The following is a 20,680-nucleotide window of genomic DNA, read 5'->3' as shown; positions in this document are numbered from 1 at the left end:
GAAGACACACTGTTTGAGAGCTAGTACAGTTATTCTCTTAAGTGTCGATGTAGGGGCTGGAAAGATTGCTTGGTGGGTAAGAGCCTTTACTGCTCTTCCATAGGACTTGAGTTCAGTTCCTAGCACTGTCAGACAGCTCACATCTACCTATAACTCCAGATACAGGGCGTATGATGCCTTCTTGGGAGATCTATAGGTAACTGATACACAGGTAGTGTACACACACACACACACACACACACACACACATACACACAAACACTCATAAATTAAAAACAAAGAAATCATGAAATTTGCAGGCAAATGGTGGGATCTAAGAAAGCTCATCCTGACTGAGGTCTCCCAAGAGCAGAAAGACACACATGGTATATACTCACTTATATAGTCCTATAAGATAGGATAAATATACTAAAATATATGAACCTAAAGAAGATAAACAAGAAAGAGGACCCGGGGTAAGATGATCAGTCCTCACTTAGAAACACAAATGGGATGGACATGGGAAGTAGGAGAAGACAAAAAAACAGGACAGGAGCCTACCACAGAGGGCCTCTGAAAGACTCTACCTAACAATGTATCAAAGCAGATGATGAGAATCATAACCAAATCTTTGGTAGAGTGCAAGGAATCATATGATAAAGGGGGGAGTTAGTATGAATGAGAGAAGACAAGAGCTCCACAAGGACAAAATATTAGTTATATATTAAAGATAATTATGTTACCATCCACAGACCCAGAGAGGCTAAGTAACAAGGAGAGCTTAAGGTGAAGTGCAAGGGTCTCCTTAGAAAGGAGAAATAGAATTGGTTTCACCAGTGGTTTGGGGTTTGGTTTGGAACAGGGATAATGTAGACGGGGAGGGAGAAAATATTGGAAGAAATGACTGAAATTTCTTTTATTAATAAATTTTAAAACCTAGTGCAATGAAAGCAACATGGAATCTACTAGCAGACTTCTTGGAATGGGGGACAGGAGCCTGACCTGACCGTCTTCTGTAACTAGGCAAGATCTTAAGTGGAGGAATTGGGATACCAGTCCAGCCACAAACCTTTGACATACAATTTGCCCTACCTTCAAATTGTTCTGGAACCAGAACCTAGCTTAATCATCAGCAGAGAGACTTTATCTAGCACCTGATAGGAGCAGATGAAAAATTCCATAGCCAAATCTTATGCAGAGTGTCCTTTGATCCACTTGGACTTTAGTTTTGTGCAGGGTGATAAATATGGGTCTATTTTCATTTTTCTTCATGTACACATCCAGTTGGACCAGCACCATTTGTTGAAGATGCTGTCTTTTTTCCATTGAATGGTTTTGGCTTCTTTGTCAAAAATCAAGTATTCATAGGTGTTCAGGTTTATTTCTGGGTCTTCTGTTCGGTTCCATTGATCCTCCTTTCTGTTTCTGTGCCAATACCATGCAATTTTTTATTACTATTGCTCTGTAGTACAGCTTGAGATCAGGGATGGAGATATCTCCAGATGATCTGTTGTTGTACAGGATTGTTTTGGAGATTCTGGGTTTTTTGTTTCTCCATATGAAGCCGAGAATCTTTCTTTCAAGGTCTGTAAAGAACTGAGTTAGTATTTTGATGGGAATTGCGTTAAATCTGTAGATTGCTTTCGGCAGGATGTCCATTTTCACAATGTTAATCCTACCAATCCATGAGCATGGGAGATCTTTCCATTTTCTGATATCTTCTTCAATTTCTTTCTTCAGAGACTTAAAGTTTTTTTCAAACAGGTCTTTCACTTGCTTGGTTAGAGTCACCCCAAGGTATTTTATGTTATTAGTGGCTATTATTAGTGGCTATTATGAAGGGTGTTGTTTCCCTGATTACTTTCTCGGCCTTTTGTATTTGGTATACAGGAGGGCTTCTGTTTTTTTTTTTTTTTTTTTTTTTTTTAGTTGATTTTGTATCCTGCCACTTTGCTGAAGGTGTTTATCAGCTGAAGGAGGAAGGAGTTCTCTGGTTGAATTTATGGGCTCGCTCATGTATACTATCATATCATCTGTGAATAGTGACACTTTGACCTCTTCCTTTCTGATTTGTATCCCCTTGATCTCCTTTAGTTGTCTTATTGCTCTGGCTAGGACTTCAAGTACTATGTTGAAGAGATATGGAGAGAGTGGGCAGCCTTGTCTTGTCCCTGATTTCAGTGGGATTGATTTAAGTTTCTCTCCATTGAGTTTGATGTTGGCTATAGGCTTGCTGTATATTGCCTTTACTATGTTCAGGTATGTGCCTTGTATCCCTGATCTTTCCAAGACTTTAAACATGAGTGGGTGTTAGATTTTGTCCAATGCTTTTTCGGGATCTAAGGAGATGATCGTGTGGTTTTTCTCCTTTAGTTTGTTCATGTGGTGGATTACATTGATGGATTTCCGTATGTTGAACCACCCTTGCATGCCTGGGATGAAGCCTACTTGGTCATGGTGGATGATATCTTGATGTGTTCTTGGATTTGGTTTGCAAGGATTTTATTGAGTATTTTTTTGCATCAATGTTCATAAGAGAGATAGGTTTGAAGTTCTCTTTTTTTGTTGGGTCTTTATGTGGTTTAGGTATCAAGGTGGCTTCATAGAATGAATTTGGTAATGTTCCTTCTGTTTCTATTTTGTGGAATAGTTTGGAGAGAATTGGAGTTAGCACTTCTTTGAAGGTCTAGTAGAATTCTGCACTGAATCTATTTGCCCAGGGCTTTTTTGGAAGGGAGACTGTTGATGCCTGCTTCTATTTCTATTTGGAGGATATAGGACTATTCAATTTTTCTACCTGATCTTGACTTAATTTTGTTAGATGGATTCTATCTAGAAAATTATCCATTTCTTTCTGATTTTTGAATTTTGTGGCATATAGGCTTTTGTAGTAAGACCTAATGAATGTTTGGATTTCCTCACTGTCTGTAGTTATGTGCCCCTTTTCATTTCTGATTTTGCTGATTTCAAGTACACAACAAGGACATTTGCTCAACCATGTTCATAGCAGCTTTATTTGTAATAGCCAGAACCTGCTCTTTGACCCCCCCAAAAAAAAGCAAGGAGCAGCCTTGCTAGACCACAGAAGAGGACATTGTAGCCAGGCCTGAAGAGACTTGATAAGCTAGGGACAGATGGAAGAGGAGGAGGTCCTCCCCTATTAGTGGACTCAGAAAGGGACAGGGAGAAGATGAGGGGAGGAGGGTGGGATTGGGAAGGAAGAAGAGAGGGGGCTACGGCTGGGATACAAAGTAAATAACTTGTGATTAATATAAAAAATAAATAAATTTTAAAAATACGTTTTTAATACATCATTTATTTTATGTGTGTGAGTCTTTTGCCTGCTTGCATGTCTATGTGCTTTGTGTGTGCAGTGCCCTCAGAGGGCAGAGGAGGGGACAGAATACCCTGGGACTGAGTGACAGATGGCTGTGAGCAATGTGGATGCTGGGAACCAGACTGGGGTTCTCTGCAGCAGCAGTGAACATGTTTAACCACTGGATTACCTCTCCAGCCCCCTAAAATACATTTTCTTAATGTAATTTACAACAACAAAGCTGGGAATAAAGACAAAATACAAATAATCAGGAAAAAAACCAATCATAATCTAACATGCTTAATATTAAAACTTTTATGAATGGCCATGTAGAACATATTGTTGTAATTATGAGCTGATATCTCAAGAAGGCCAGGATCACATAAAACCCTGGAAAATCTTTCTATGTTATGGCCTTGGGATACATTTGAGTAAAAAACTAAAGAGATGTTTTGTTTCTCCCATTTAAAGCTGTGGTTTTGTTACTTTGAAATTGTCTAGAGACATTGTAACACATACTTAACCTAACCCAGAACCTTTTCATATTGCCTACAATGCATAGTAGGGACAAGTTCAGTTTTCAATCTAAGTAGTAATTAGCATGTACATTTTCACAGAAGATTTTATGTAGAAAGGCAGGAATATATAAATATTTGGAAGAAAGGAGAAAAACTTCATAAATCTATATATACAATGAGTTCCAAGTAATTGCAGTTTATTATATTTCCAATGACTTTGGTACACAGAGTGGTAATTGATGCACTTAAAAACTCATAAACTCAGATTTCCCCTATGAATAACAGAATACAGATAAACCATCAGTTCCCAAATGCTGCTTTCTCTTCATCCCAACAGGTGGGCCTCAAGCTTTTCTATTCCCATAGTTATTGCTGGACCAGTCTTTCCCCTTGCCTAAGCCATTGCCTCCCCTGAGCCGTGGTTCTTTATGATGAGATGACTCATTAAGCTTTCTTCCCAGTAGGGAGCTGACACCCGATTAATGAGCTGACACTGTTCTGTGTCTCTCTCAGCTAGTGCAATAAGGCTCTGTTTACAAACACAGGCTGTTGTGCCTGTTAGGGAGGGCATGTTAAAATCTCCCTGCTGTGACAGTTTGTTCAAAATCATAGGCTTTTTAAGACAATGTCTTTGTGCCTTGCACACCCGATATACTCCTTTCAGCAGGAAGCAAGTCACCCTACTGACAACATCCTGTTTGTCAGGAGAGGTACCAATGGGCTCAGCTTTGGGGTGATGAATAATGTGAACTTCAGTATGCTGTCACGGAGTTTATTCGCCATAGGATGCGTGGTTGATCATTGTTTACCCAAGACAGAAAATGTCAGATTTGTAAGATATTTTTCAGGTTGAAAGGTGTGGCTAAATTTAATACCTGTTAGGCTTTCTCCCCTAACATTTCATTTGCCCTTCTCAACTTGTCAGACAGAGTTTACTCTGTGGTGTCTTTCTCAAAGTTCCCAGGAAGGCGTCAGGCTTCACAGTGTTCTGCTTGCAGTTTTATAATGCCTCTATCGTAACATTTGTTACTTTGGGCTCTGTTAATTATTCTCCCGTGTCAAAATGCGGTTAAGCTATGGCACACTTCATCACAGAGATGTGCTTACACATATCACTGTGTGGAAGTTCAAGAACAGACTGCTGGAGAATGTAGCAGTAACCTTCTTGCAAGATTTAATCATAAAACAGTTCACCTTACAGGGGCAGCGGACAATTGCTGGTCAGAGACTGCCTATGTGTTGTTTTGCTGTCTAGGTTGTGTCTAAGATTAATATAGCTGATTAAGAGACAGAAAAGCACAATCGGGACCAAGAGCTAGAGAAACTGCCAGTCATACTAAACATAAATTTTCCTCAGTTGTTTGGCCTTCATTATGAGAAAAAAAAAACAAAACACAAAATATTAAATGGATTTAAATAGGGATCAATCATGAGATTAAATGTACATCACTAAAAGACTGCCTTCTGGAATTGAGATTGGAAGATAATCTTAAGGAATAACGGAAGATCTATGGCAGTAACTGGGAGATAGATCATGGCAGTTTGAGTGAGGTCAGCACTGGAATATGACCACTGTAAATTAAAAAATACAGGGTGGTTTTTGGAATTGTCTACAACATAAAAAAGAGGTTAAATATAAATACTGTGGGATAACAAGAAGGTGAAAAAGATGTCAAGGGTTCTGATGTCCACACTTGTTGGATTCTTAAGCACTTACTGTGACCCCGGGGAACAGTTCTTTATTCAAAGAACAGAGTAAAGATGCCCGTTAGAGATGGGGTGCGGTTGGATGATTGATGTGTTCAACTGTTTATGCCAAATATCAAATGCTTTGAAAATGTCTACGTGAAGATGCAATGAGGGTGGAGGTTTTTGTGTCAGGAACTAGAAAAAAAATATCTCTACAGACCATTTGTATTCATCTGACCCAACCTGGATAATGAATCCATGAACAAAGATAAGAAAACTAGAAGATTATAACAACAACAAAGATGAATAAATTTTAGAAGCAGGCAAAGAAAGGAAAGAATCAGAGGGTCAAGGACCTGCTTCTCAGGAGACAACGTAGTAACTGTGGATATAAAGGGAAAAGGTTAACAGGAGGTGAGTCGGTGCCTACAGTAGAAAATGCCAACCTCAAGAGCATGGAACCAAGTCAACGAAGAGAATTTCACAGGGTTTTAAGTACGGACAGGAGAAGGAGGCAGCAATGAGAGTTACCAAACTAATGTTCTTGAAAAAAAAAATTAAGATAAATATTTACATTTTTACCACATTTAGCAACACCAAGGGCATTTGATACAGTATCAACTCTATCCCAGTTGTGTGATAGTTGTAGAAGAAAAAGCCAAAGTAGAGCAAGCGTAAAGAAAAATAAAATTAAATTAAAAAGTAGACTTTGAACACAGGCAAGGGCTCACTGGTTCTTACAATATTTCTGCAACCTCTTCTGCAGATTTCCCTGAGCAACAAGGGGAAGCATTTGGTGGAAACATCCCACTTAGGATTGTGTGTTCCAAGGTCTCTCACTCTCTGCACATTGTCCCATTGTGGGTCTGTGCCATTAGTTCCTATGTTTTGTGGGAAGCTTCTCTGATGATGCATCTACTTGTTTTAATGCTAGGCAATGAACAAATGAACAAGCAGTCGAGAAATATGTGCAGTTGAGAGGGACAGGCAATCAATCTGAAGTAATATTGCAAGCCCCTAAGAACAACTGTTTCAAAGAGGTCAACGCCTCAGAGATTCTGACAGAAAAGGAGGTATGGTTTTGATTTTATTAAAGTTTTTTTTTAATGTTAATACAGGGTCTTGCTACATTGACCACCCTGGCTTTAAAGTTGTAATTCTTCTGGCCCAGCCTACCAAGTGACCGAAATAATAGGCCAATATCATCAGGCACAGCTAAGGGACAGCTACCTAATGCAAGGAAGGAAAAAGTAAGATAGTTAGAAAGCTGGAAATTTCCTTTATTTCCTTTATTCCATATTCATGCATTTTGAGATGAAAACAGTAAACAAAGAGTGCAGTGTGTGTTTTTTTTTTAATTTTGCAGCAAGTGAGGGTGCTTTGATAAAATCACATTCGAAAGTAGAAGGGTTTTACCAGAATAAAGAAGGAGAAGACATTGAGTTGACAATAGTCATTGCCATCAAGATGCCTAAGACACACATATAAGCATAGATTTGGGGTTTTACTTAACATGATCAAATTCAATGTGCCACGGATACTAGACAGGGTAGTGGCCATGGACAGTCAGAAGGCCGACAGGATGGAGCACATTCTGCAGGGATGCCGTAACCTCAGATAAGGTCTGCTGTTTCTCTACTGTGTGACAGCACTGATCAGGGCAGAGAGCTACTTGACATTTCTTGGGAGAGCAGAGTAGAATTGGGTAAATAATGAAGGGAAGAAGCATGTGTACTTGAAGCGTCCATTGTCTTAAGGTTAAAAAATCCCAAGGAGTCTGAGACATTAAAATAACCTTACTGTAATCAAAGTGAAGAAACACAACACCCATTCAGGTGCTCACTGAGTCTAAACAGAACCCTACCAGCATTCGGTAGTCTTCCGACAACGCTGACTTTTGTGTTTATTTTTCTGTATGAAGTGATTCTCTTAAATCAACAAAGCCTGAAGACAATGAACAAAAAGAAAAAGTGAAAGAAACAAAAATATAATATCATAATCTTATGAAGAAAGTGGAGACAGACCATCAAAATAGAAGGCAATAACTTCATTGTTCATATTCGCTAACGAATACACATATGTCTACATATGTACACACTTACAAACACACAACTTTTCCAGTCATTTAACTCCACTGCTTTCCTTAGAAACTGAAAGAATAACAAAATTGATTTTAAAAATTAGAATCCAAAGTCCTTTGAAAATAAAATAGCTATGAATTGAAATGAAAATGATCACATATTCTAAAGTACATACTGTGAGCTAAGAAGTAAAGTAGGTGACTCCTGGCAATGAATTCCTCTTTGTGGTGTGCGTGTGTGTGTGTGTGTGTGTGTGTGTGTGTATTTGTGTGTGTGTGTGTGTGTGTGTGTGTATGTGTTACTAAGGGCCTCATGCAGGGCCTGAGATATGTGTGGAAAACTCTTTACCACTGAGTTAAACTCCCAGTTTATTTAATTTCAACAAAGCTTTGGCTGAGAATAAAGGGATCAACACTGAGCACAGTAGAGAAATATGAGTAGGTGTCTGTAGGGGCTGAGTGGCTGAAGCAGGTTTCCACTGGGGCATGTTGACTTGGGGGTACAGGACTTCCCCTCATCAGCCTCTGCTCCATACTGGGTACACAAGGAGAATCCTGAGAGCGGAAGCATACCTTTTAGATCAGGATAGATACACACTTCTCCATAGTGTTCTGGCCGTGATGCGTGAATCTAAGGCGTGTTCACTTACTGGAACAGTCTGTCTCCCTACCATGCTTCATTCAGACATTCCGACCTTAGAATGGAAGAAGAATGGGGAAGAAAACACGGCTTTATTGCTTCAGACCAAATACTTCTGGGGGAAAATTGTTACCATAGTATGTTGAGAACATCAGCGAGGAAGAAACAACTTCAGGGGTTCTCTTACATTCCTTTGTTTGTTCGTTCTGGGCTTGGCAGTGTAAGGAATTGAACTCAGAGCCTCCTATGTGTTAATAAGCACATGAACGCTGAGATACGCCTCTACACAAGGTTCAGCTCTTTCTTTTAGTTAATTCTGAGTATGAGCGTGTGTGCATGTGTGTGTGCATGTATATGAGCATGTGTGTGTATGTATGAGCGTATATATGCATGCATGTGTGTGCATTTGTGTGCTTGTGTGCATGTGTATGGTGTAGTATGGTGTGATGTGTGTGTGTGCGTGCCTGTGCAGTAGCCAGAAGACTATTTCAGCTGTCGCACTTCATTACCTCTTGGAATCCTTATTCTCTCTTTTTCCTAGTCTAATTTTTAATCTTTTTTGAGAATTTAATACACGAGTTCTGTTTTCAGGTAATTCCCACTCCACCCTCTCCATATCAGCTCTTCCTGTGTACTTAACTACCTCTCAGGTTCAAATCTCTTTTTCAATAATTATTGTCACACACATGCATACATAATGTGCAACGTAATGAGTTCATTTTACTTTGCTCATGTGTACATGTTCTTAGGACAGATACGAAGGATTGGATAACCTACGAGGGATGAGGGGCCTCAGGGATGGGAGAATTTCCATGAGCCAAGGCCCAGGATGAAGAGCACCCGACATCAGTGGTTTTTCTTATTTTTCTCTTCAGACATGTCGATCCCAGCCTGGAGCCAGGTTTACAAGGCCACAGCAGTCCTTCTGTCTGTGCTTCCTCAGTACTGGGGAGGGGGGAGGAGAGAGGGGAAGAGCCCTGGGCTCGACCAGACCTGTGATTTTACACAAAGGCTGCTTTTCTGTTATTATTATTATTTTTTTAAATTAAGTTTCTCATGCATGTTGAGCAGTGGTCTTATCTGCTGAGCCATCTCCCAGGCTTGCATTTATTATTTAATGGAGGGATTCTTCCAACTTCTCAAGGCTTAGCTGTGTGAAGTGTGGTCAGTCTTGCTGTCATTCTTTACGTCAGTCTTAGTGAGTGTTTCGATAGCTATGGCTCTGCACACAAGATCAGAAAGTCTAAGCTTTGACAATGATAACATTAGATGCAAGAATGTCTGTCATGGTACTCATCCATGACTGAATTGTTTTGTTGTATTGATTATATCCCTCAGTTCCCTCAACAGCGGTCACTTATTGCTAAGATTTCTCATTTTGAATCAACTTTGTGAGAATTCATTGTGATCATATTGTGTATATCACATGTGGATTATGGAAACATGAAACGCTGGTATTTGTATTTTCAACTAGTTTTCTTTCAAGAATTTGTTCTACATTTACAAGACTTCAGATACATGCTTAGTAATTGAAACACACACACATATAATCAGACACCATTCTCATCATACTTTAAATACAGGTGCTTCATATAATTTGAACTCTGTTTACTTTGTTATCTTAAAAAAAACTTAGTAAAGTTAATCATGTTCTTAGTCTATGGAGACAGGGATTAAGACTTTGAAAAGCTAAGCATCTTGGCCAAGGCCCTATAGCTAATTAATATCAGAGTTGGAGTAAGGAATGTGCTTAGAGTATTCTCTGTCCCTTAGCTAAGTGATATAATTTGCATGAAGTCATACACAGGGGCACTTGCAGTTAGAGTCAAAATATACTTTAAATTGCCCAGTAGAGACAGAAAAGGAGATGATTATTGCTTTTTACCCAAGAAAATAATAGACCTGAGTTTTGCAGAATGTATATATTTCAGATAGACAAACAAGAACAAGACCAGTATCAAGAACAACAAAATCACTGTATTTGTGGAAAGATGGAAGTATCATGAGGCTTTGAGAAGACAGAGAATGACAGAAATTTACCAAGGTCCGTGAATGATGGAAATAGAAGTTTTAGCATTGAAGATAAATCAGAGCAATCTCAGAAAGGCTATGAACACTTTACAGATAAAATCAGTTTCATATTTTCTGAGGCACAATTATTTATGTTTTACATAATCTTCTACTAACCTTCTTAATAAATATCAACTTTTCAATCACTTATGTACACAATTTGTACTTTTAATTCACTAGAGCCTGCTTAGGTAGCGATGCATATAGAAAAATTCATGAGCGCTTCATGAATTGAAGCTCATATCATATGAGCTTCAACTAAAATTCCGAAGTTGGTGTGAGAAAGTAATCAGACATGTGTGAAAACACTTTAAGAAGTGAAGACTCACATATAAGTTTAAGCGCTGATAACTTCAAATTTTGTGATCTTGGGTGAACAACTTAACTTTTAGATTCTTCATGAGGGAAATGGCCAGTGCAAGGTAGAACTTCTCCATAAACATTGCTTAGCAAATAACTCTCAAATAATAAAGAATTACTATAGTCTGTAAGGAAGGAAGAACAAGACATATGATACAAGCTAGGTGTGACTAACTAGAGTGAGTAGGGAAGTTGATAAATTCAGAAAAGGGTCAAAAAGATAATACAGAATTCCAGTTCGGATAGCATAGCACACTGCAGACCCTAGATGACCCACTTAGCAACTTAAATTCTTCTCTCTTGGGCAATTTTGGCTTCTGAACATAGATGTAACATGTAAATGATATCCTCACTAATTCATTTCGTCATTGTGCTACCTGCTGAAGCAGGTCCGGTACTCAGGCAGGTCCTCAAAAAAACAGTACGAAGAGCTCAAGAGGTTGCTGTGCCTAATGCCACATGGCTGCTGAGCTTTGGAGCCTGGTCTGAAATCCACCTGGCTCCAAAATCCATGCTCCCTGGTGCTTTTTTTCTGGTTTCGCTTACCCCCAATTTTTTTTGTGTTTGTGTTCAGTAAGGTATGAAGATTGGACTGCTAAAGAAATTAATTGTAACCATTTTAAATTCGAAAGTCTGAACTGACCATTCTAATGTCAGCACTGAGGTTTTCATTGATTTTTGTTCTCTAGGTCCCTAGAGTGAGGGTCCTTCCAGCTGATGTCAGATCTAAACATTGGAATTGTGATCGCGTGCTGACTGACCACTTAGTGACAGAGGCTATGTAAGAGTTTAACATAATTACCAGTACTACGGAAAAAATATCTCTGTAGTCTAACACTGAATAATTAGCATAAAAATTAGCATACAAAAGACAAAACATGTAAGCAAAGCAAATATTCCCAGACCTAACTTATCTCTACAGATCTATGAAGTCTTCATAGACTTCATATATTTTTTTTTTATTTAGACATTTTTCTTTTAAGCCTACTGCAGCTCTATAATCTCAGAACTCATGAGGCTGAGCAAGAAAATCATGTGTACACAGCCAGGAAACCTCATTCCACTGTACACAAAATAGAAGGATAAAAAAAGAGAAAACAACTGTAGTCTTAGAAATTGTGTAAAATGTAGACAAAAAGCCAAATGGGGGAAAAAACAATAATAAGCCCATTGTGGCTCATATTAAGTAGAAACTTTTATGGTATAACAAGCACGCATTGAAATGTTTGCTCACACACCAGAAGTCCAGGAAGCTGGGCAAAGGCTGGGTCCTTACAAGCACATACTGCTCTTGCAGGGGTCAGAGGTTTGTTCCCAGAACCAGCATACAACTGTCCAGCAAGCTCACAACCACTGTAATTCCAAATCCAGGAAGAGCTGATGCCTCTGGCCTTCTAGAGCACCAGCACTACACAAACAAATACACACACACAGACACACGTGCATGCATGCGCACGCACACACACAATATATATATATATATATATATAAAACAAAAATAATGAAACACCCCAAATAAAAGATATATGTGTCTATACAAATTCACAGATTATAAGGAAATATGAGGAAATATTTTATTTTGTATGATTCCTATACATAATTTACAAAACAAAAATAACAAAACATGCAAAGTACAAGTACTATAAAAAGTACAGGAAACTTACAGATTATGGAGCAATATTCTTTTTTGTAGGATAGTTGAACACTGAGTGTGTTGTAAATTTCTATAATTGCAACAGTCACAGGATCCTACAAACTCTGTGTTTAGTTTTTAAAAGTTTTTCTTTTCTATGAAGTGCAAACACTCCATTTTTTTTTTCAACCAGATAATCCACAAGCAGCCTGGTAAGCCTTCTTCCAGTCCTGTGTACACCTGTGCTTTCCTCAAGGTAATTTGCACGCAGAGGCTGTGCTGGCTGCTCATACTACACGCTTGCCTGCAGTCCATTCCCCAAGGCTTCTCTTATTCCTCTGCTGTGGATCATGTCAATAAAGGACGACATCTGTGCAGCCGATCATGGTGAGCCATTTCAGGTAGGCCATGTGTTGTTGTACCTTGACCTAACATCTCATTTCTGTTCTCACCACTACGGCCAATTAATGCGAGGCCTTTTAAGCAGCCAGTTGACTGGTCTGGTCGCGTGCCGGCTATCACCACAAGAGCTTAAGGGCCACAAATCTCTGTTATTACCAAGCTGTTGCTGCCAGAAGCACGCTGACTCCTGACAAAAAGAATAGATTAGGATCAATCAAATCTCCCCCAGGCTTATCAGTGGGACTTTCAACCGCACCCTCTATCTCAGAGTTTCCCCTTCTCCTGCTTCCAAACACCTACGCAGTGGCAAGCTAACAAGGTGCCTGCCAAACCATATGTTCATAATTAGTTAACTTCTTGCCTGTCGCTAGAGGCACCACTCAGCCAGCAACAGCCGTCAAGGGTGTTGGGCGTCCAATAAGACACAACCAAGCAGCACAGCCTCTCAGCTCAGCGCTAGAAGAGGCATACTTAATTCCAGCTGTGGCATTGTTAAGTGAATTAACTTTATCCTCAATTTAAAAAGCCAGCATGAAATCAAAGAAGACCTTAGAAAAGGAAAAAAAAAATAGAGAAAATGAAAAGAAAAATATGCTTGTAGGTTAACTCAAGAGTCCAGCGTGCTGAATGAAACTCAACTGGTTTACCCATTTAGCCAATCATTGCAAAGCAGGTTTCTGGCATCATTGTTGCTCCTGGCACAGTTCTTGCTTTTATTTCCCAGTTCTGCGGTTAAGGTCTCTTGTTACACACAGAGGGGACTGGTGATATAATTGTGAATGAGCCAGTAGAACACATTTTTAGGAAGTAGTGAGGGTTCCAGACAGTGATGAGAAGTCAAATGTTAGAAACAGCGGGGTATGATTCTGGCTGAGAAATCTCATCTTAAGGTAAGCGTGCCACATATGAAATTAAATGTATGTATTTGCCGGTCTGGGGTTTCTGTATGGGTAATAGTTGTCAAACAATGTTTAGGGGGAAAAGTTACAAGGGGATAAGAACTTTCTAAAATTGTTCTAGTTGTCATTGACTATACAAGAAATGTCTTATATTTTGAAAATGTATATATTGCTTTAAATTTACTTATTTTACATAAATAGAAAGCACTGATGAATATTTTGGACAAACTTACATATATGCCATAACAAGTTCATCAACATAGCTTTGTTTAAAGGAGTAACACCAAAAATAACAACATAGAATAATGCTGAATTTTACTACCAGAATTTGGCAATGCAATTTTTTAAAAACCCAGTAAGACTATGGGGAATAAAATTCCCGACTTAAGAAAAGAATATATTTCCTATCACTTAAATGTTAATATACTTTATTTTGAATTAATACACATGAATATATTATTAAAGTTAGAAAGAAAAATTGTCATTGACGACATATATGGGACCAAAGAGGTGGACATAAATGCAGAAGAAACCAACAACAGCAGTTAAAAGATAAGTTAAATAATCTGTAAAAATAAATAGAAATAGAAAATTGGCTATTTAAATAATGCTAATCTTAAGACTTTTGTTTTGGTTTTGTTGCTGTTACCCTAAAGCCTCTTATGAAGCAATCTGAGAATTTCGGACGATGCAAAAATTAGGGCAGAACAACTCAAAAGTTAAGTATCCACTAAGCATGGCCCACTGTCACCTACAAGTTAAATCTCAGCTTGTGATCCAGTTTCGTTGTCAAATTGCACAATCTCTGCTATTATATTAAATAACCATTGAGGGTGGCAAGGGACTTGGGGCTCCTGAGTCACAGACACTGTCATGATGATATGTGGCTTAAAGTGAATTAAGAAACAACCGAAACGCAGAAACCGTAGACCACTGTGAGTTACAGGCAATTTCCTTAACAATCCTTTAGGGGTTACACAAGCTGTGCTGTGCTGTGCGTCTTCACCACCTACTGTGGAGGAGACTGGCTAACATCCAGGGCCAAAGGTTTGCTTTTAATTACAAACTGTCATCTTGAAAAAAAAAATATATATATATATGTATTTTTGCGACTTGTCATTAAGCAAACAACAGTTCTTTTAAAACTGAGGGTAAACGTATTTACCCATTAATAAACTTAATTTTTCTGTTTAGCCTTTCCGAAATTTCTGTTTTGATGGGTCTTAATGAAAGAAAGCTTAATTGACCCAAACTGTAATTTTGTTTTCATAGCCGAAGGCTCATTTACAAGGTCATAGTGGGAGGTCTTTACTTTCCCTTTTCAGTGTGTTTAATGTACAATGAGATTTCACTTAGTATTGTGAGTATTGTAATCAGGAACGTAAAGAGATACAGATTAGACATGTGAAATGATCCTGATTACATCCCGGGAACAGATTTTGAGAGCTCTTAAAACCTTGTAGCATTTTTGCAGTGAGAAAAAGTGACTCGCTGAAGGAGTTTGTTTGATCCAACAGATGAGCAGGACGCTTGACAAAAACTGAGCAGTGATGAGCAGTGCAGACTGGGGAAACAAGAGGCTATGGAAGATGCCATGTTTCAGGTTAGTGATGGGTTCATGACCAAGATGGTGTCGCCGATGAGACATGTTAGGAAGGGGCTGGAAACAAGAAATGCTGAGGACTGACTGAGAAGGCTCTTCCTGACAGAAGAGGGAGAGAGAGACGTTAATAACGCCAAACCAGCATGTGTTAATAAAACCCTGGTGTCAGAAGAAGTGTGACTGGGAGTATATTAGAAGTCAGCTGTTGGTACACAGAACATGCTGAGCTTGCTGCCTGTCTAATTGGAATGGAGGAGTGAGTCAGGACGCACAGCAAAGCAGAATCGCTGACAGGACCGGAGGCCTGATGATCAGATGGGGCAGACTTCCACTGGGAGTCCACGGTGCAAAGGGATTGATCAGTGCACTGCGGGCAGGGGGTCTGTGGGAGAGGGCTGCTGAGGGGAAGGCGGGCCTCAGAACAGGGCGGGGTGTGTCTGGAAAACGATCTGAAAGCAGCCCCTAAGGACAATTCTTCACAGTAAGAAAAGGTAACATTTCGTGGGGCTGAGAGACCAAGCATGAAGAAAATGGCTGGAGTCAGAGGGCACGGGGCATCCTTCCACCTTCCAACCCTTCTCTAAACCATGGGTGACACTGATACAGTGACATCACACTGACAAAGGCAACATCGTTGTAGCCTCAGAATTCTGCAGCTATCGTTGTAGAGGGGTGGGAGCGATGCCTATTTGTGCTCACGGGGGCCAAAGAGGGCTTCAGGTCCCCTGAGATCGGAGTCATGGGCAGTTGTGAGGTGTCCAGCACCCATGCTGGAAATTGGATTTGGGTGCTGTGCCAGGGCCAGGGGTGTTCCTAAGAGCTGAGCCATCTCCATCAGGAGCTGAGCCAGGTCCATCATTAACATTTTAAACATCGATATTTCTAAAATACCAATAAGAAAATGTTCAAAATTATTTATAATAATAAACTCATAGCACCTCATAATTTTTACCAAAATAACTGTAATTTTATAGTTCTCCCTGTATCTCAGACGTTGTAACATTCTTTGTTCCGTTTGCCAGGTAATTATAGTTATGCCTATTGGGTAGGTTTATTGAAAACTAATTAAAGACATTTTCTGATAAGCTCAGTATGTTTTTAGGGCTCTTTGTTACAATAATTCCCATTCTTTCTCAACTTTTTCTTTTTCTTACTTTAAATAGTTTTTTCCTAGTTTTGTAGATTGTGTAGTAGGTTCAACTTGCAGTTTTTGTTCCCCAGGGTTTTGTGGGGATTCTGTTCGTATGTTTATTTGTCAGGAAGTCAGGATGGTTGCATGATAGCCAAGTGCTCTGCTACTGATCAAAAGCGCCAGCCCATTTCTCAGTGTTTTTAAACCTAAAAAACACTTTTAATATATTTATTCCTTCCTAACAAATTTTGAAGAAAACGCCATTGTTTTCTGTAGTTCCAAATGTTTTATGATATCCATTGTAATTTTTCCTTTTTGAAGAATTCATTGTTTAGCCCTTTAAACATGGAGTTTAAATATGTTTTAATTAATATTATTAATTTTTAATTTTGTATTAAAATCCAGTAGTTTACTACAGATTAAATCTTAATCTCTCAATCCAGTGATATAAAGTAAAGAGAAGATGTTCTAACAGGACCTTCCACCAGTGTTCAGCTAACTATGGACACTGGAAGATAGGGAGTGGGTTTGAAATTTAGACTTTGTAGCTGATGGGCTGTGGAAGGTAAAGATGAGAGAGATGAAATGTTACCTTCAGGATTAACTCTAATGCAGCATAGATGATGTATCATATGTATCTAGTTGAATGGTCTTGGAACCTGTCTACAAGTCTACCCACTCAAAATTCAGTATAATTGAATCTCACTTGTAAGTCACCTCGATGGGTCTATACCTCCATTATGTGTTACTGGTGGAGCCCTATATTGGAGGTTATTAGAAAGACCCCCCAAAAGTCATTTATTCATTCATACATACATATATGCATACATAAACAGAGAGAGATTATTGATTTGCATACCCTTTTTTTTACTCATATATTTCACAGACAGATAAATCCAGAGGAAAGGTGAATAATTGTTATTATTATTTACATATTTTCAATTTTAAAACAGAAATCTAGAGATATTGGCCAAAGGTTAAGTGACTACTTGGAAGTTACTTTGGATTCTACTGGTCACATGATTGTTCAAGAGTAAGATTTTTAAGGATTTTCATACTAAATTGTATAGTGGGTATTTTATTGGCTTTTCCACCATATAATATGTTCTTCTTCTCCACTGCATAAACGAATCCTGCCCAGCATTTCTAAATGTTTTTCCTTCATAACGGAGAAATCTGCATATCTGTCTTTATCACAACACTATTTGAAAGAGCCAAGTTATGAACCAGCCAAGCTGTCCAGCAGTGAATGAATAGATGAAAATAAAATATGGATTTCAAATCAACAGCAGAATAAAATTTCAAACCCTAAAAAAATATATTAAATCTTATTATCATATTTGTACATATTCTGGGTTTGGTTTCAAAAAAAACAAAATGCTTTCCATTCACAATTTTTTAGGCAGAAGATAGAATGTTCTAGATCTGATCAGCATTTAGAGCAAATTGATTTATTGGCCTCTTTCTTTTTGTGTTTTTTGTTTGTTTGCTTGTTTTGTTGTTGTTGTTGTTTGAGTCAGGGTCATAGCCTTACTCTGTAGTTGAGGCTGTCATTGAACTCACAGTACCTCTGACCCTATTTCTCTAGTACTAGGATCATGGGTGTGTGCACCCATGCTCAGTTAATTTAAAGCAAATTAACAGAGCTTCACACTGCAAGTCATACATAGTAAGAAATGCTGCTACAGTGGTTGCAACCTTCACTTTATTTATATGAACTTAAAAGTGCAAAGTGGACCTACATTCCTTTATCAGAATGTTGATCCCTGATAACGGAGTTGTCCTCTGCTTCAGTCTGGGTGATATTAGAACTGTCTTCAGGAAGCCCCCTCTAGTGTCTGAAGGATGCAACTACTCACTGAGGATGGATTTGTGAGAGAATTTTTTTTTTTTTCAATGCAGTTTATTCAGAAACCTTGAACAATCCTCGGACCCTGGGGAAAGCCAGCCCACAGCTTAAATAGCCTCTGGGTAGCCAACCCAGGCGTGCCACGTGGGCAATGCAGATAGGTCCACATACATGCAAGCAAGCCAGATCCTCAGCCTTAGCCAAATGTGGAATTGTTCGTGACAGAGAGCACTCACCATCGGGAAGGTGGAAGGCAGAAACCGGCTCCATCTTTAAGGCATAGCATTCTGCAGCTCTCTACAGTTCCCCCTTTTTGTTTTAGATGCATCAGGTAAGAGTAGAGGTCTGATCTCTGATATTAGAAATAAAATGGGACTTTGTACCGATGTTCGTTTAGGTGTCATCCACCCAAAGAGCATCAGACCCGTCCGATACCTTTTTCTCAGAGGCGGGACCTGGGGCATCAACCCGCATGGGTGTCAAGAGTGCCTACCTAGTGCAAAAGCGACAGCTAAAAGTTCACTCTCAGACTTGTTCTGTCAGCAACTGGGAAAATCATCCCTCCAGTGAGAACGACGATGTCAAAGCATACTATCGGTCACTGGTAAATCAAATCATAAAACTCAGGTCTCTCCACGCCTGGCTTAGAAAACACCCCACCACACTTGTGGTCTTGGATTTGGGTCAAGCAAACCCAGAGTAGAAGAAAATCAGTGCGTTTGAAAGCTGCTGCGTGCTTGTTTTAAATGGAAGGGCGACCTACAAGAGGGAAGACTCATGGGTGTACAGAAGAAGCAAGGAATGGTTTAGGGAATAGGGCTAAAGAAGAGGCTTCTCCACGTAACAAGGATTCCGAAACAGGGTGATGAAGAAGAGTTGATTTGTTAATCAATGCCTAAAATTCTGTTAAGCAGTAGAAACATACTAAAAATGAGCATTCTGAAACAGGAATTTGTCATTCTGATAAAAATCAGTGATGAAAGCCAGCCAGTAACACCCCCCCCCCCCGCGCCATTTGTTAAAATCTCCTTCGTTTACTAGCGTCTTTTCCATGTCACCTGGCTCAGCACCTACTGTTCACACATCACTCAATACCCATCTTATAGCAAGGTATACACCTTGATTTCCCAACCGGCCTCATTCATTATCAAGGACTAACAACAGTGACAGCCATGAAACTATTCACACTACAATGCCCTTAAAGAGAATAAGTAGCACTGGGTGTCCCTTCCTTCCTCCAGAATGCACAAAGAACTCTTTGGCTCTAGAGAAAAGTTCCAAAACCTGTCTCCCTGCAAAGACACAAATCAGAGCCAGTCTCGTTAACTTTTTTCCTTCAGTATGTGGCATTATCTGTGTACTGTTCTTGAGAATTACTTTGTGAATAATATTCTGCTCTTTCAGAAATATTAAATATTATTTAGAAATATTAAATATTAAACTATAAGGCGAAGTGATTCTATTATTGTAGGAAACACAAAAAAAAAATAGGGAAGGGAAATAGGTTATTTCCCAAACTGTTTAATTCTCAGTCTCTTCTAATTGTAACACTTACAGAATATTGTATTGAAGGGCCACGGATATACAGTTGCAAAATTCATATTGCCTGGTGAAAGTATATCTCGTACCTGAGCTAATTTTCAGCCAAAAGACCAGTGAAAGGTGAGGGAAATAAGGAGGGTGTGTTTTACAACATACAACAGGCAAAATTGCAACAGGCAAAATGCGTTAGACAAAATGACTTCACATATAATAAAATATATGAATTGAATCGAGAAAGAACTGAGAATGCTAGGGCATTATAGATATGTGATTGGAGATTCCTGGGTCTCTCAGGCACAGTCCATGGGGCTCAAGGGATGAAAACAGCAACAACATGTTTTAATGTAAATTGTTCAGTTATTAGTTGAGCAGTGTGATGAGAGGCGAAATGATAGGGTAATGGAGATAAATATCCATTAACTCACACATTAAAATGGCAAGATACAGAAATCTAATTTTCTTTCTTATCTTTAGTGTTCATGACTTTCATAAAGGAAGGTAAACAATGAATCAGCTAAACTTTATTGAGAGCTAAATGTGTGCAATTCACTATTCTTAGCATGTTCCCAAACCTTATCTCCTTTTAGTTTTATGAGAAATTTGAATATTTTTGGTGGTCGTGATGGGCAATCAGTTTAAGAAAAACCACAGGGGCATCAGTGAATTTTGGAACACCTTCTTCAAGAATATTTTAGTGTGTGTGTGTGTGTGTGTGTGTGTGTGTGTGTATTTGTGTGGTAGATGCTATATGGTGTTTTTATTCCAGTACTGGTTATCAAATAAATGGCCTCATATGGTCTAGGCAAACTCTATGCCACTAAATTAACATTTCAGACCTTAAAACATGTCTAAGTTTATAAAAGAATGTTATAAATACATTAGAAATATTGTTAAATTTAAAAAGTTGAGGTGATTTAATGTTAAAAATGTTGCATTCACAAACCTTACATTGCTTGGTTCCAGGACTG

This window comes from Meriones unguiculatus, chromosome 17 (assembly GCF_030254825.1).
Source record: "Meriones unguiculatus strain TT.TT164.6M chromosome 17, Bangor_MerUng_6.1, whole genome shotgun sequence".
In the NCBI taxonomy this organism is placed as follows: domain Eukaryota; kingdom Metazoa; phylum Chordata; class Mammalia; order Rodentia; family Muridae; genus Meriones; species Meriones unguiculatus.
This window is presented reverse-complemented; position numbering follows the sequence as displayed.